The 16,263-nt window shown below is 43.9% G+C and overlaps 1 protein-coding gene across 2 annotated transcripts in view; it reads left to right on the top strand.

Annotated features, from left to right (window-relative positions):
• AP2A1 (adaptor related protein complex 2 subunit alpha 1) overlaps positions 1-16,263 on the top strand; it is a 194,314-nt gene that overhangs the window by 134,597 nt on the left and 43,454 nt on the right. The gene's annotated exons all lie outside the window — the stretch shown is intronic.

Genomic DNA, 16,263 nt, shown 5'->3' with positions numbered 1-16,263 from the left:
CCAAAAGAATGATTGCACCAAAAAAATTACATCACAAGTGTGAAGTATGTCCGTGTGTTGCATTCCAGTGACATGATGAATTGTATTGCAATACAATTCACTGTGCAAGTTGGACTCCTGTCATTATACATGTCCTGCTACTCTCATGTGTAATATCTTGGAAATGTGTCTCATATGCTTGGATGGTACAGCTGCCCCTGGCTGTGTTGCCCTGCACTTGTCTCCCTCCTGTAGTCCAGGGGTGTCTTCCTCATGTGTGGGCAATTGTTGAGCACATATCTGGCACCTTACAACTTTTACTTGGGAGTGGTTGGTTGAGGTAGAGGGCGCTGGAGTGGGTGATGTGGTTGTGTCTGTATGTGTGCCACTTGCAGGTGGATCTGATGTTGTGTATGTTTGGTTGTGTTGCTGTGTGCAGCATTCAGGTGAATGTGGTTGCCTGGTTGTGGTCGAAGTGATGCGTGTAGTTGTGCTTTTGTGTGAGTGCGTTTGTGTAGATGTTTGTGTAATTGTGTTGTAAATTGTGGTTGTGTTGTATATGATTGTTGTGTCAATAGTGTGTGTATGTTGTCTTTTGTGATGTACTACATTGTGCGTTTTCTGTTTGTACGTATCGTGTTGTGGTGGAATGGCAAAGGATCATGGTGTATGTAGTGTGCTGTGTAATACAGGTGGACATATGGGACTAAAGTTGATGGGGTGTGTGTTATTTGCCTTCTTTCCATAGCCACTACCATTGTACATTGGTTCCTGCAACGGCTTCCCTCCCTCGGCAATCCGCCCCCAGAACAAAGCCTGCAAAACTGTACCATCTAAATATGGTTGGCTGAAACCCACCAGACTGATGGTTAGGTAGAGCACTCTGTTGCGGCTGTCCAGCCGCAGTACATCTAAATACTGCAGTTGGAACTCCGTCGGCTTGACAGAGTACATGGGACCGCTGCTACGGCATGATGCCAGTAATGCCGTCAAAATCTAAAATTTACTTGCTGGTAAGTGACGTTCAAGATAACGATAGTGGATACACTGAGGCCCTAATCAGCAAGGGGCAAGGCTCCTACAGCAGCAGGGTTTCCAAGTGTCCTTTGTTAGTGGAGGTAGGCCTTAAAGGGACACTGGCCCTTTCCTATTGAGCTTGCATTGTAAGCTGTTTCTTCTTTAATGTGTTATAAATTCTTATTAGAGCAATGTAAAAAATTGAAGTTTTGATCAGTTCCAGCCTAGTCACTGCAGATTTTTATACAGTTTGTTAACCTGAGCAGGATGTCTTTGCTGAAAAACATACTCTTACAGGAAGGTATATTTCCTTTTTGCTGCTTGATCCTTGGTACTGGGCTTAGCATCATATGCTCTGGCAAGACCATAAGGTACTTAAACCATGGGTTTTGTTGCTGAATTGATGGGATTGTGTGGTCTGGATTGGATAGGGCCACATCTTTTGGCATGCAGAGGCAGACAAGTCAGGTCATCTGTTAATGGATTGATGAGTTTGTGGGGTGTGGGTGGGATGGTGTGGGCAAGGCCATAGGATCTTGGTTGTCAGTTCACCAGAGTTCTAGGGGTAGGAGACACTACATCACACACCCTTTGACCCTGAAAGACAGCAACAGCGTTGACCTCTTGCATAACCCTTGATACCTTATAACCTCCAATTTGATGCTGTATAGCTAGGGAGAGGGCAATGGTGAAAAATGCAGAAAGTATATATTGATTTTTCTTTTTTTTTTTTCTTTTTTTTTTTTAGTAGCCTTTGTTACTGACAGCAACTTCCTAGCCCTTGAAGCACTGGGTCAGAAGGCCAGCGCCAAAGGGCAGCTGTAGGTAGCAGATACTTTCTCTGGCTAAGCCATAATGAAATTCATTTATAGGATCTACTGGTAGAGCGTTGTCAGAGATGCCCAGCCAGTGAACTTGCTATTGGACTTTGGTTGTTAATGTACATTGGTTGCACAGATCAAAGTTGTCATGCCTTCTAGCGTCATCCATTTAATTTCCTGTTTGTGTCTAACTGAATAGATGTCCTGGGTGGTTATTAGACTTTATCATACACTTTCTGACAATTTTTTCTTTAAGAGTGGCTTTCGCAGAACCAAACCAAACTGGTAAAAGTCCTTGAAGCAAAAAGCATATCTTATCCACACTACCAGGATTCTTTCTTACCTCCCACCTACTATCATTGCATCTTACACTGGTCCGTTCCCCCATGCCAGCTTCTCTCTCTCTCTCCTTCTCTCTCCCTCGCTCTCTGTCTCTACCTCTCTCCCTACACAAAATGTGCTACCCCACCCGTCATTGTCCTCCTCCTACCTGCCCTCTCCTCTTTCTTCTTCCCCCATGTCACCTTTCTCTTCCTCCTGATAGGGGTGTAGTAGATATAAAAGAAATAGTGCTGCAACTGCCTGTTTTTAAATGTACGTTTAGCTCTTCCACTAAACATTTTAGGTTTGTGGAGAAGGTATTTTGTCGTTTTGACATTTCTTCAAAACGAAGTTTCAGCCTGATCCTGAACATTGCCACAGCTAGGAAAGATGTAAAGCTCCCATGCTGGCCCACCCTAGGACTTGAAGTTATCTCTTTACAGGTTTGGGGAGCCCATTTGAATGTTTTTCTACTAAGATTGTAGGTGATGTGTGAAGCAGTGTTGGCCCTTTCCTCCCTATGAAAGGACCATGTGACCCATGCTGTTGAAGGTAGCCACTGTGGGTTCCTTACTCTTGGTGACCTCATATGCCTAATTAGTTTTGGATCTAGGTGCATCTACTTTGTGCTGTAAGTCCTTGTGTCCTGATGAAATTGCTTTGAACTAATCGCAATGAAACAAGTCAACCTAGTCACATAACTTGTCTTAATATGCTGAATACTTTTTAATAATTCACACAGTATGCATATTAAACTTTGCCAACATTGTACTGATGCATTATTACTTTTTACTTTTTTCACTCACATTGTACCATATCAGTAGAGGACTGACTGCATCTGTTTGGAACTTTATTTTCAACCGTACTCTGCTCAGATAACAATCCAGAGTAAGTTACTTATAGGACCTCACTTACATCAAGATCAGTCAAAGACCAGTAAACTGTTTTCTGCCCAGCATACCCAGTGCCACAACTGTTCCCCCAAGTTCCTGCTCACATACACAGGAGGCAGATGTCAGTGGTGAGATGAAGAGTTACAGAGAATGACTATCCCGTGGTACCTCCATGTAGCTCTTGTGAGGTGTCCTCCACAATCAGTGTGTATTTTTTAAGGATGAATTTTAGGAGCCTGTGACTTGTGTTTTTTGGCTCACACAGTGTTGAGGAACAACTGAAACAAATAATGGATGCTCACTACCAACAGTTTTCAATAAAACTCATCGTTGGCTCCCTGAGTTTGCGAACTAATTCCTGCTTCGGGGCCAAACACTGGAACGTGCCTCCTTTTTAAGTGTTGTTTGCTCCCTAGTGCACTTTGGTATTACTGAAAAGGCCCTGGATGGTTACATGGCCTATTATGTAATCTATATTGCGCTGGTGCAAGACGTTTTCCAGCACGATCACAAGGGAAATGTTGTCATTTTCATGGGGTTGTTTGCCCGCGCAAACAAGGGAATCCGTTGACATTAGCCTGCACCATATTACAGGTGCGGAAGTGATGGCAAAGGAAACTGCGCTACATATAAGGTAGCCGACAGTCATTGCCCAATCTCAGGCTGCTTTTACTGGGTGAGGGTAGGCGGTCCAAACATCACTACACCATCTAAAGGAGGATCTCTGGCCCCACTTGAATCAGAGGTTGGTCAGCCCCCAGTGAAAGATGGAGTCGTGGTTGCAAACCACGGCTCTGGCTTTCACTAATGAGCTCTCCTCAGCACAGACATGAACTGCCGGAGTTTGTGCATGTGCTGTGGACACTTTTTGATGTGATTGGCCACACAGTCAATTTCAGCGCCAGGCACACCTCTGTGCCATATTCTAAGACAGTGTATTATTCAGGTCTTTAAACCTATATTTTCTCTATGTTTTGTTTGTTGTTACTGTCCTAGCACTAATAACAATAATAACTATTTGAAATAAAATAAATAAAAAAATGGTGATGCTTGAAATTGTGTCCTCATGCCCTGAACCATTTATGTGTTATGTTAGTTTATGCACTGAAAAACGTTATTCACACCGTGGAAATGTGGAAATGGCCACTTTTCTGCACATCATGATGTGAGTAGGGTGCCATGTTCTGGTGTTGCTACATAGGGGCTGTCACATACTAAAGCAGATCCAGTCAAGAGGAGGCAAACAGGCTGTACATGACCTGTGCCTGTGATAAGCTGTGGAACATATCTACTTTCTTTCAGACACAGAGCCAGTGCTCTCCTTTGTACTTCTGCTTTATGTCTACAGTGCTGACTTTCTGTCTGTGTCTGTCATCTGTCTGTCTTGTGTCTTCACCCTTCTGTCTCCCTGTTTTGTTGTCTTCTTTTCTGCTGCTCTTGGGATTGGTTCTTGCCCTCTATCCCTGTCTGTGTGCTCTGCCTTCCTATGACCGGATGATGCTCAGTGACTTGGAGCTGCCTACTGAGAGTCCGACGTCTCAATTGGTGGATTCATCCCCGCCGCTGGAGTAAGGGCTCATTCATTGACATTTACTAAAGCACAATGTATGGATTCACAGGCGCAGCGCTGGAGAGACCGGTTATTTTACATGCATTTAAACATGCATCTTCAACCACAAAACCAGTTTAATTTGGGGAGGGTATCCGTGGTAAATGAGTGGCAAAGGTACTTTTGGCTGTAATATTTGCAAGGAAACTCTGTCCCTTTCTCCCCAGGTTTGATATTAAAAGTCTCCCATAATCAGGCTGCAGTCAGTCTCACATGCCCCAGTGTCATGGTGTCACCTGCTCCACTGATTATACTTGTGTTCCTGAGTAGCTGAAAGAGGGGTGGTCAAATAATAAAATGAGGCCACTGGATTTATACTTTCAGATGCTCATTCAACTAATGCGGTAACACTGTATATTACCATTACCATCTCATGTGGTATTACCACCGCATGAGCCACGGAGCAAGTAATAACTGCAGAAACCTTTTTTTGTAAACTGTTTTTCACAGATTTTTCCTTTATTCCGGTTCCTTCCTCCAGGTCTATTTCACCTGCTTTCCATTGGCAAAATGTATCAGGGCAAAATCCCAGAGGTTCGTGTTTTCCCACAAAATTCTTAATACAGATTTGGCCACTAACTGCAGTTAGAAGTCAAATCGGTATCAATCAGAACTCAAAATGAGGGCCTTAGTGAATTAAATAGATGAGCTATTATTGAATCTTTGATTGTCCAGCCTTGTGATCACTGATTGATGTAGAAAGATCCACAAAATGATAAGGAAGGATATGCCTTAACATAGACATATTCGTTCTCCCTCCTTCTCACTTTCTCGTTTCCCCTGCTGTGTTGTCCTTGCTTTCTGTGTAACATGCAAGAACTCTTCAAAAAGTATACATGCACACTGTAGTCTTGCAAGCTAAATTCTAATTCCCTTCATTTCTAACTTGTAAGAATAGTGCTGCTTTGTGACCAGTAGAACAAACTATAGTGCAGTAGTTACAACATAGTGAGTCAGTGATGTGCATTCTTCCTGTTCGCCTGATCCTGACTGACACGTATGCCCAATGCATGTTTTGCCTCTTTTGAATTTTTTATGATGACTCCATATTGTGTCAATGCCACAAATGTTCAAATAGATATACATTCACTTTCTGCACATAAGATGCTTAAAGAGCTCTAGCATAAGTGTTCACTGCTTTTTTCTTACTCCTGAAACTGTCTATAGATTCCAGATTGTGAGATATTAGGGGGCCTATTGACTAGGGTAAAAGTACATATATATTTTTATTCATGTGTATATATACTTAACTGTCTAGGTGTAACTCTACATATTTTTGCTGTTCATCATCTCCAATTGTACACTCACATGTCTCCATCCCCATAATACAGGGGGTGGAATCACCTACAACAAGATTTACAAATGTAAAAGTGCTGCTAGTAACTTGGCACTCACAGGTTTAGATCTCTGCCACTGTGGTATAGAGCTCCCTCTGGAGATGTATATGGAAAATAATTATAGTTTATTGTTCTTGAGGAAAAACATATTAAAATAATTTAATGTCAGATATGATTGTAAATTAATTTTAAATATTTAGTTTTAACTTAAAACTAATACAATAAAATGCCTTAGCACATTAATGTACCTAATTAAATGTGTGTTAAATAATTCAAATATATGAATTGTAATTTATAAACAATACTTTTGTAAACAGTAATTTTAAAAAGACAACCCATACTGACATTTTATATGTATTTTAAATTGCAAAATAATTTGTTTTTATGTCAGTGTGTTGCAGTATCAGTGGTTAGCTATGGATGGTGCCTGACTTATCTGCAATCTGGACTTGAGCACATTTACACCTGTTTTGACACCTTTTGGAGTGTAGTAACTTTAGAATTTTAGTCTGTGGTCTCTTGTGGGTGTGTATTTCCTAATTTCCAGCGACTCCCCCTTGTCTCGTACACATTTACTACTAAAGCATATACCTTTGTGTACAGAGAGCACTGTTGCAGAAAATTATTTAAAGAAAAGGTAGGAGAGGAAGAGGTCTCTACTTAAATTTGTGAATAGTACTACTGTTGTTTTTCTTTTGGGTATTACAAATTGCAGTTTGTGAATGGGCCCTTAAAAACGTAAAAAATAATTCCAATGTGGCCTCTTGACAGCCTTGGTCAGAAAGTCCCGCTGATCGTCATTGTACTGCCCTCTTTCTCCAGATCTCTAGGACTCTCCTCTCTCATGTGGAGAATCCACAACTAATTTTACTGTTTCGTAACTGAGAAGAGTTCATGTAGTTCAAAACCAATGGGCTCTGCGTCTTAAATCTGAAAATTCCAGGTAGCAGTGCACTTGAGAATGTTGTGTTCTTGTTGGGAGCTGGGTTCTAGTTGTAGTACCAACCCCCACTTTTTGCCTGGTTTTTAGATGCAATTTTGACTGAAGTGCACTGGGTTCCTGCTAACCAGATCCCCAGTGCCAGTGTTCCATCCCTAAAGCAAGACACCTGGTCACTTGATCCCCAATGATCAGGCCCTTCAGCCTGGTGCCTAGGGCATGGGCACTGAAGAGGGCCCCTCAGAGCTGCAGCACAACTTGTGCCACTCTGAAGGATCCACCACCAACCTTATGCAGACTACCATTGCAGGCTGCATGATAAGGTGCTTCCAAAAATGAAAACACAACATGGCGCAACATGGCACACACGTTTGTGCCATGTCGCCTAAAACACTGGTTTAGTATCTGTAAGTCCCCCCTACAGCAGGCCTTCAGCCCTAAGGCAGGGTGCATTATTACAAGTGAGGGCATATATGCATGAGCAGATATGCCTCTACTATGTCTTTGTCGAGTCTTGGACATTGTAAGTGTGCAAGGAAACCATTTTGAATACATGTGCTGGACACTGGTCAATACGAGTTCTCCAGTTACATGATGGCGTCTCTGAACCTAGGGATGTTTGGTATCAAACATCTCGTATTAATAAACCCTCACTGATTCCAGTGATGGATTTATTAATAAATGGACCGAGAGGGAACTTTAGAGGTGTCCTCTGAAAAACCTACCAGTTGCTGGTAAGCTCACTGACCGGTTCTGGCCAGCCTGCCACCAACAAACAAGAATATGACCTCCCAGGGTGAGGGCTTCCGCTCTCGAGAGATTGGAAACAAAGCCTGTTCGAGCTGGGGTGTTACGCACCCCATCCCACAAGATAACCTGCATTCCAATGCAGGAGGTACAATGAAGCCCACTGCCTTGGGTGTGCAGATTTTGCCTTCCTGAGAGGAAGATGCTAACCCCCTATCCCAGGGTCCATGTGGAAAATTAGCTTTGCAGGAGGCTTGTCACGCTTACAGACTTGTAACAGCTGTGTGGGGGCCAGCCTGAAGTGGGCATGACTTGGATAATTCCACCATCTTGTGTGGTGGAATATAGGACTCTGGACAGGGTGGTGCCCACTCCCCACAGGAAGGTCATCTGGGGGTGTAATGACCCCAAGTGTAAGTAACCCATTGGCTACTGCCCTTCACTCCCCTTAGCACCTCCTAAATTGAGTATTTAGGGGACCCCTGAAACCAGATCCTTCAACCCCACTGAGCTGAAGAAGGAGGACACCCCAGAGACGCAAAAGCAAGAATTGAAGGCCGGTGAGGGACTCGGCTCCAGACCAGCCAGCCTGCCTGCCAACCTAGACAATTGTGCCAAAGCCACCTCATCCTCCAGCTTCTGAAACTTCCAAAAGCCTGGGAAGACTGCCAGCCTTCACCTCAGCACCAGGGAACGCCTGTGGAGTAGCAGAATTGCTTTCCTGCATCCCTGCAGGCACCAAAGAACCGCTAAAGAGGACTCCAGACTGCCAAAACCACCACTGGACAGCACCACTGCACCCAAGCCTCCTAGCCCATGTTGAAGTGGGCCAACGGTGCCTACCTGGTCCCCATCCTTCCCAGAGATAAGGTCCATTGTGGGTGTGCCCACTGCGACCTTCACTCCGACGCCTGCAGCCTCTTTGTGCAGGCCTTCCTTCACTGCAACCACCTCCGGTGATGGTGACCTGACTGTTCACTGCACTCGAATGCCCCAGTACCGAGGAGAAGAGGACCACTGGTGTCCCTACATCTCCCAGACTTTTGAGACCTGAGCCCACCTTTTAGTTTGGCCGGACTGACCCCCCAGTCCACGCCTGCAACCTGTGTCAGTGGGCCCCCTACACCACAACTGCATCCGGTGGTGGTAAACTCGATGGTCCAAAACACCTCTGCCCGGACATTCCGGACCAAGGAGAATAGGAGCACTGGTGTCCCTACATCCCTGAGCATCGCAAGATCCCCCTTCACCGCTAATGCCTCCGGTGATGCTGACCCGACAGTTCACTGCACCTGGATGCCCGGCCCGAAGAGAAGAGGACCACTGGTATCCCTATGTCACCCAGGCTTGTGATACCCAAGCCCACCTGTTGGTTCGGCTGGACTGCCCCCCGAGTCCCAGCCTGCAACCTGTTTCGCTGGGTCCCCTACACCACCTCCCGTGATGGTAAACCTGACAGTCCAAACCACCTGTACACCCGGATGTTCCTGACTGAGGGGAACAGGACCACTGATGTCCCTATGTCCCCGAACATTGCAAGACTGAACCTCCTTGGTGGTTCACCGGGACTGGACTCTCAGTCCACCCCTGCAGCAATTATGTGGCGGGACCGATCCCCATTGACTTACACAGGGCACTCAACGCTGAACTGCACCACACCACCCGGCCTCCCTGTGCCACCTGAGGTGACCAGTTGGTGTGGCCTTGGAACTTGTCCCATAAATTGGGCCCATAAGTCGCTGTATCATACCTGTATGCAGTGCTTGTTCTTCCTCCATAGGAGAACAGTACTGCATCTGAAAAATGCAATCAACTTTTGCAAACTCTAAAAATTCATAACTCGAAAAGTACTCACCTGACTCTGGTGATCTTGGTATCAAAGTTTATATAAAAGCATGTGTTATCTTATTAGATTTCTTTATTGAGTGTGTGTCTCACTTACTTTAGAAGTGCGCGCCTTACATGCATAACACTACCCTCTGTTATGCCGAACTGCTTGACCACAGTACCCAAAAAGAGAGCATTTGGGATGTTGTTTGTGCCTTTCTGTGATATCTCTGGGGCCTGCTTGGACTTTTTGCACAGGGTACCTCGTTTTGGTCCACTATATAAAGAGGCAGCTTCCTACAGCTTCCATGGGAGTATTTCAAGTCATTTCTTCTGCATTGTTGTGCTGATAATCTTTGAACATGCTCATGTTATTTTCAAGACATTTTAACTTGCATAAAAATATTTTTCCCAATTGAATATTTTTTAAAGACATATCAATTGATGCTAAATTAGGTGTTTTTCAGTAATTCTGTTTTTTACCCTTAGATGGCCTTTTAGAGGCTACAACTCTCTTTCTTAGGCAGTGAACTAAATGTTATAGATACTATAACTTGGTCACGTGGTCAAGCACAGTATATCTTTTGCATTCTAGAAAATCTAGACAATTACAGTGGTACTAGATGTAGGTGATGTCCTTAGTAGACTTGTAGATCTGTGACAGTGGGGCCAGGAAGTTGCAAGCAAAGATGGAATCATGCTTCACCAAATAATGCTTCCTTCCTTGCTACTAAGGTTAGGGCAGCAAGGAGTCAAACAGGGCCTCTCAAAGCTGCTTTTGCTTAGTAGCTTAAAGCCATCCAACCAAAGGGCACTGTCCGAGCATCAGGAAGAATTATTCAAACAGCTTTCTGAGGGGACAGAAAAAGAATATGGTCCTAATTTCTAATTTCCTGTAGTGCTGCATAAGTACAGCACTCGTGTCTAGACAGACTTGGGAAGATATTGTTCAGACAGAAATCATGGCTTATATGATCTCGTCTAATCCTCCCTGTTGGTATTCAGAAATCTCATTTATGCAGAATGGCCCTTACATTTATTTTTAGATCTCCAATTTACCATAAACGTTATCATTGAAGGGGTGAATAAGATCTTGCCCTGTGCACTCTGATAGCTTATATACTCCGAAAGGCAACTGAAGGATCCTCTACTGTCAAACATGGCCCATTGCCCAGACATGTCAACTCCAAAAAACAAAATTAAGCCTCCATGCACTTTACTAATATGTTGATGCTTATGCTGCAGATGTCTGACCAGTTGCTGAAGGAGCTGACCACGATTTTGGTCATTGTATATACTGTCTCACAAAATGGAAGTGTTTCAAGGTTGTGACTGCTGCCAGCCTTCTACACGGCTTGCATCTAGGCCAGTGGTTCCAAACCTTTGGACTTCAGTGGACCCCCACTTTACCATCACTATAACCCTGGTACCCCACTGAATCATTATTGGAATCCGGGACGGGACATGCTTCCGTCCTCACCCCTCCCCCACCACTAAATCATTACTGAAAGCTTGGGACCTAATCTGTTAATAATATTTGATTTTCTAAGCCGTCGCAGACCCTCTGAGGAGGTCTTGCGGACTACCAGGAGTCCCCGGACCACAGGTTGGGAACCATTGATCTAGATGGTAGCATGGACATATTTATGTAACTGTTCTTGTAGACAGGAGCTTTAATGGCTTTTATCTTTTCCTCAAGTGAGGTGTGTCAGAGGAGGGTGTCCTTTCATCTGCTATGTCATGTAGACTGACAGAGAGGCTGTGTGATGCCTATGACCACTAAAATCTGGTAAAGGCTGAGCTTGTCACTAATTGTGGCCTGATTAAAGACAACAAATATAATGGAGCACATCATTAATAGAGAGAGAGATCACCATATCCAGTTATAAGAACACGTTAACCTTCAACTGCTCCAGATCTAGCCATGGTGGGCTCTTCCTCACCCCATCACTGCAAAAGCAACAATATAGGAAATTGGTAATACTCTAGGAATAATCAACAGTTAAGATCCATGCCATCTTGTATTTTAGACTGCAACAGTGTATTTTAATAATGCACTTTTCATTTTGACTCAAGCCACAGAAGTGAAGACAGTATGTTTCACTTTCTAGAAGTCTGTGACCATTAAGTTAGTTTTAATGGGTCTCTTGGGTTGTCCCTTATGTTTTCTCCAGGTTCTGGGGTCTGATAGTTGTAAAGATGATTTCAGTTTACACAATCAGTCTTGAAAACTGTGATCATGATCTGTACTTGTTCCACCCTCTCTTTAGTTTCCTGGCTTGAAATGTTCCCAAATTTTGGGAGTGGTGGAGGTGGACCTGAGAATAAAGGATACAATCTTTCCTTTGTAAATACTTCTGTATATAAAATCTAAATGTCCCTCTATTCATGAAGACCCAGTCTATTTATAGGGCGTGAGCTGAATATATATGTTTGATGGCATGTGTAGCTGCAGATACACTTGCTGTACATATATCGCCATCTAGTGTTGAACTTGGAGTGTTACAAGTTGTTTTTCTTCGAAGAAGCATTTTTGAGTCACAAAATCGAGTGACTCCTCCTCTCCATGATAGTGCGCATGGGCATCGAGTCCTTTGTTAGATTGTTTTCTTTTCACCGTCGTATTCGGACGTGTTCCCTCTGGCTCTGGTAGATTTTGGTTTGGTACTATCTGAACTTCTCTATCTGTTTCTTCAACATCAATATTATTTTCGGATGCGTTTCTGACTACACTCAATCCGATTGTAGTGTTGGGATCAATTAAATGCCCTTTTGGGTGCTCTTGCCCTTCTCGGGCCTTCTGCGTCACAGGCTCATGGATCGGACTCCATTTTGCTTCTGTCCCTGGTGCCACGCTAAGTTCCCCTACACCGACCAGCATTTGTTGTGTAACCTCTGCCTCTTTCTGGACCACAAAGAAGAGACCTGCGAGGTGTGTTGAGCCTTCAGATCCAAGAAAACCTCACGGGATCGAAGAACAAGACGGTTAGAGATGGCATTGATGTCCACAGAACAAACGCCCAACATCTTTGGTGAGGAACAGGCACAAACTGCAGTCTCCATCCGAGACTCCGATTCCGACTGTGATTCAGATGGGGACAGCCAGATATTTCCTGCGGTGCAGTATGTGAGTACACCAGCCCCCATCATAAACAAATTAAAAAATCACAGAAGGCCGTGGGTCTACCACTGCTTGCTGGCCATGGTTCGACCCGAAAACAACATATCATCGACCGACCCTCGGGTTCGGCGACGAAAAAGGCCAAGACTCACTCCGACGAACAGACTCCCATGCCTGCTTCGGCTTCGAGTCGAAAGATGAAGGCTTCCACTTTGGAACCGAGACAGCTACACACCACATCTGAACCGAAACATCCACGCTCCTCTTCGGAGCCGAAACATCAAAGCTCCTCTTCGGAATCGAAAAAACTTTCGCCTACTGAACAGACCACATTTTCGGCATATATAAAGTATGCTGCCACCAAGCTTTCAGAGCATTCATTGGTGGAAAGCAAACAGGTTTCATCTTCAGAACAGGAAACAGATAAAACAAACATTAGACCAATTCTTGAGGTCATGGACCAAAAGCAAAGGAGAATTCAAATCCAGAAAGATACAGGGAAGATTATTGCCTTTCCTCCTCCAATAACAAAGAGGAAACTAGCATTCCAACAAGGCTTGGAAACTGGCCCTTCACTAGTGAAGATTTGTAAACACAAAGAGAAGCCAATGACTGTACAACCTCTCCACCACATTTGCCTTATCTTCCCTCTTCTCCACCACCTCATACTCCACCTCCACCACCTTCAGCCAAATCATTTTCCAAACATTCTTCAGTTTCTTCACATGGGGATTATATGGGTGACAATATTTACAATATGGATCCATGGGATATATATATGATTCTGACCCAATTCCATCCAATGACCCTGATTTGTATCCTACAAGGCCGTCTCCAGCTGAGGATACAGCAGCCTATAATCAGGTCATTTCCAGAGCAGCCACTTATCATAAAGTACAAATGCACTCTGAGCCTATAGAAGAGAATTTCCTATTTAACACTCTTTCCTCAAATCACAAACAATATCAATGTTTGCCAATGTTACCAGATATGTTAACACATGCTGATGACATTTGTAAAGAACCAGTGAAGGCTAGGGTGTTAACACCTAGGGTAGATAAGAGCAAATAGCCAGTCCAGAGGAGATGCTCCTCCCCCCTGATAAAGAGAGCCGCAAATTTGATGCAGCAGGCAAAAGAGTGGCAACTCAAGCTGCAAATCAGTGGAGAATTGCCAACTCCCAAGCTCTTTTGGCCAGGTATGATAGGGCACACTGGGACAAGATGCAGGAGTTCCTTTAGTACCTCCCAAAAGAACACCAGAAAAGAGCACAGCAAGTAGTGGCAGAAGGACAATCCATTGCCAATAATCAGATTAGATCAGCACTAGACGCAGCTGACACAGCAGCTAGAGGAATTAACACTAGGGTCATGATTAGAAGGCATGCTTGGTTGAGATCCTCAGGATTTAAACAAGAAATACAGCAAGCGGTCCTTGATATGCCTTTTAATAAACAGCAACGTTTTGGAACTGAGGTGGATGCAACCATTGACAAATTAAAAAAGGACTGAAACAGCAAAGGCCATGGGAGCCCTTTACACAACACCTTTTCGGGGCTCATTTCGTAAACCTCATTTTAGAGGAGATTTTATGCCACAAGCTTCAGAGGCCTGTACACTCCAACAAAAACAGAGACAATGATATTATCCCAGGGGATCTTTCAGGGGCTCCTATAGAGGACACACTTTCAGATCTATAGGCAAATCCGCTGCCGCAAGAGGTGCCTCCACCTCATCAAAGCAGTGACTTTCCCTGCATCCCCACACAGCATACATCTCCTGTGGTAGGAAGACTGCAATATTTCCATCCTCACTGGCAACAAATTACAACAGATCAATGGGTACTGTCAATTATCCGCAATGTTTATTGCCTAGAATTTACCTCCACTCCACCAAACATTCCCCCCTGTTCACACAGGCTTTCTCACGAACACATTGATCTGTTAATACAGGAGGTAGAATCTCTTCTACTCAAAAATGCACTAGAGGAAGTTCTCATCAGTCAGCAAGGGAGATGGATATATTCTCTATACTTCTTCATACCAAAAAATGATGGCACTCTCAGACCAATTCTCAATCTCAGACCTCTAAATCAATATATTCTGTCAGAGCATTTCCACATGGTCACTCTACAGGATGTGATTCCCTTGTTACAAAAACAAGACTACATGGCAGCATTAGACCTAAAAGATGCTTACTTCCACATTTCTATACATCCAGCACACCGCAAGTACTTGAGGTTTGTGATAGCGGGCAGGCACTTTCAATTCAAAGTACTACCCTTTGGAGTAACAACAGCACCAAGGGTATTCACAAAATGCTTAGCAGTAGTTGCAGCATACCTCAGAAGACAGTACATACATGTCTTCCCATATCTGGACGACTGGCTCATAAAAGCCACCACCATTCTCACCTGTCAACAATTCACAAAATACACAATAGATACCCTACACATGCTAGGGTTCGCAAACAATTACCACAAATATCACCTTTAGCCAGCACAAATTCAACCATATCTTGGAGAAATTCTGAACACTCGGCCAGCATTAGCCTACCCAAATCCACAATTAAATCAAGTGTTTCACAATCTCATATCCCAATTACAAGTCAATCAAACCTACACATTAAGGTTTATCATGAGGCTTTTGGGAATGATGGCATCATGCATAGCAGTAGTGCCCAATCCACGTCTTAACATGAGACCACTGCAACAGTGTCTCTCGCAACAATGGTCTCAGGCACAAGTTCAACTACAGGATCTAGTGTTGTTGGACCGCCTAAATTACAACTCTCTGCAATGGTGGAATCAAACCAACTTATCAAAAGGGCGGCCATTTCTGGACCCTGTGCTGCAGACCATAATCACCACAGATGCATCAATGACAGGTTGGGGAGCCCATCTCAACATTCTTACTATACAAGGAGAAAGGGACTCAATACAACAAACTAACCACATAAACCACTTGGAATTGCTAGCAGTGTTTTTAGCACTCAAAGCGTTCCAGACACAGATCACCCACAAGACAGTGTTAATAAGAACAGACAACAATGTATTATTTCCAAAAACAAGGGGGGGGACACTCATCCCAGTAGTCCTTTCTAGCACAGACAATTTGGAAATGGGCAATTCATATTTGCATTCAACTACTAGCAGAGTATATCCCAGGAATACACAACCAACTTGTGGACCTCTTAAGCAGGACGCATCAACAAATACATGAACGGGAGATTCACCTACAGGTAATTCAACAGTACTTTCACATGTGGGGAAAACAGATATGGACTTTTTCGCAAGAAGCAAAAACGCACACCCATGATCCAAGAGCAATGCCCTATGGATCAATTGGTCAGGGATATTTGCTTACGCTTTTCCCCTCGCCCACTAATTCCCTTTCTGGTCAACAAAATCCGTCACACCTCTCTACTCATAGCTCCCACGTGGGCACGTCAACACTGGTACACAACATTGTTAGATCTGTCTGTAGTACCACATCACAAACTCCCAAACAGACCAAACCTATTGACTCAAAACAAGAGTCAGATCAGGCACCCCAACCCCAGTATGCTCAACCTGGCGATTTGGCTCCTGAGGTCATAGAATTTGGATATCTACAGCTTCCATCAGAATGTATAGACATTCTAAAACAAGCAT

The sequence above is a fragment of the Pleurodeles waltl genome, chromosome 7 (genome assembly GCF_031143425.1).
Source record: "Pleurodeles waltl isolate 20211129_DDA chromosome 7, aPleWal1.hap1.20221129, whole genome shotgun sequence".
NCBI lineage: Eukaryota > Metazoa > Chordata > Amphibia > Caudata > Salamandridae > Pleurodeles > Pleurodeles waltl.
The sequence above is the reverse complement of the archived record's forward strand: the minus strand, read 5'-3'. Positions and strand labels throughout refer to the sequence as shown.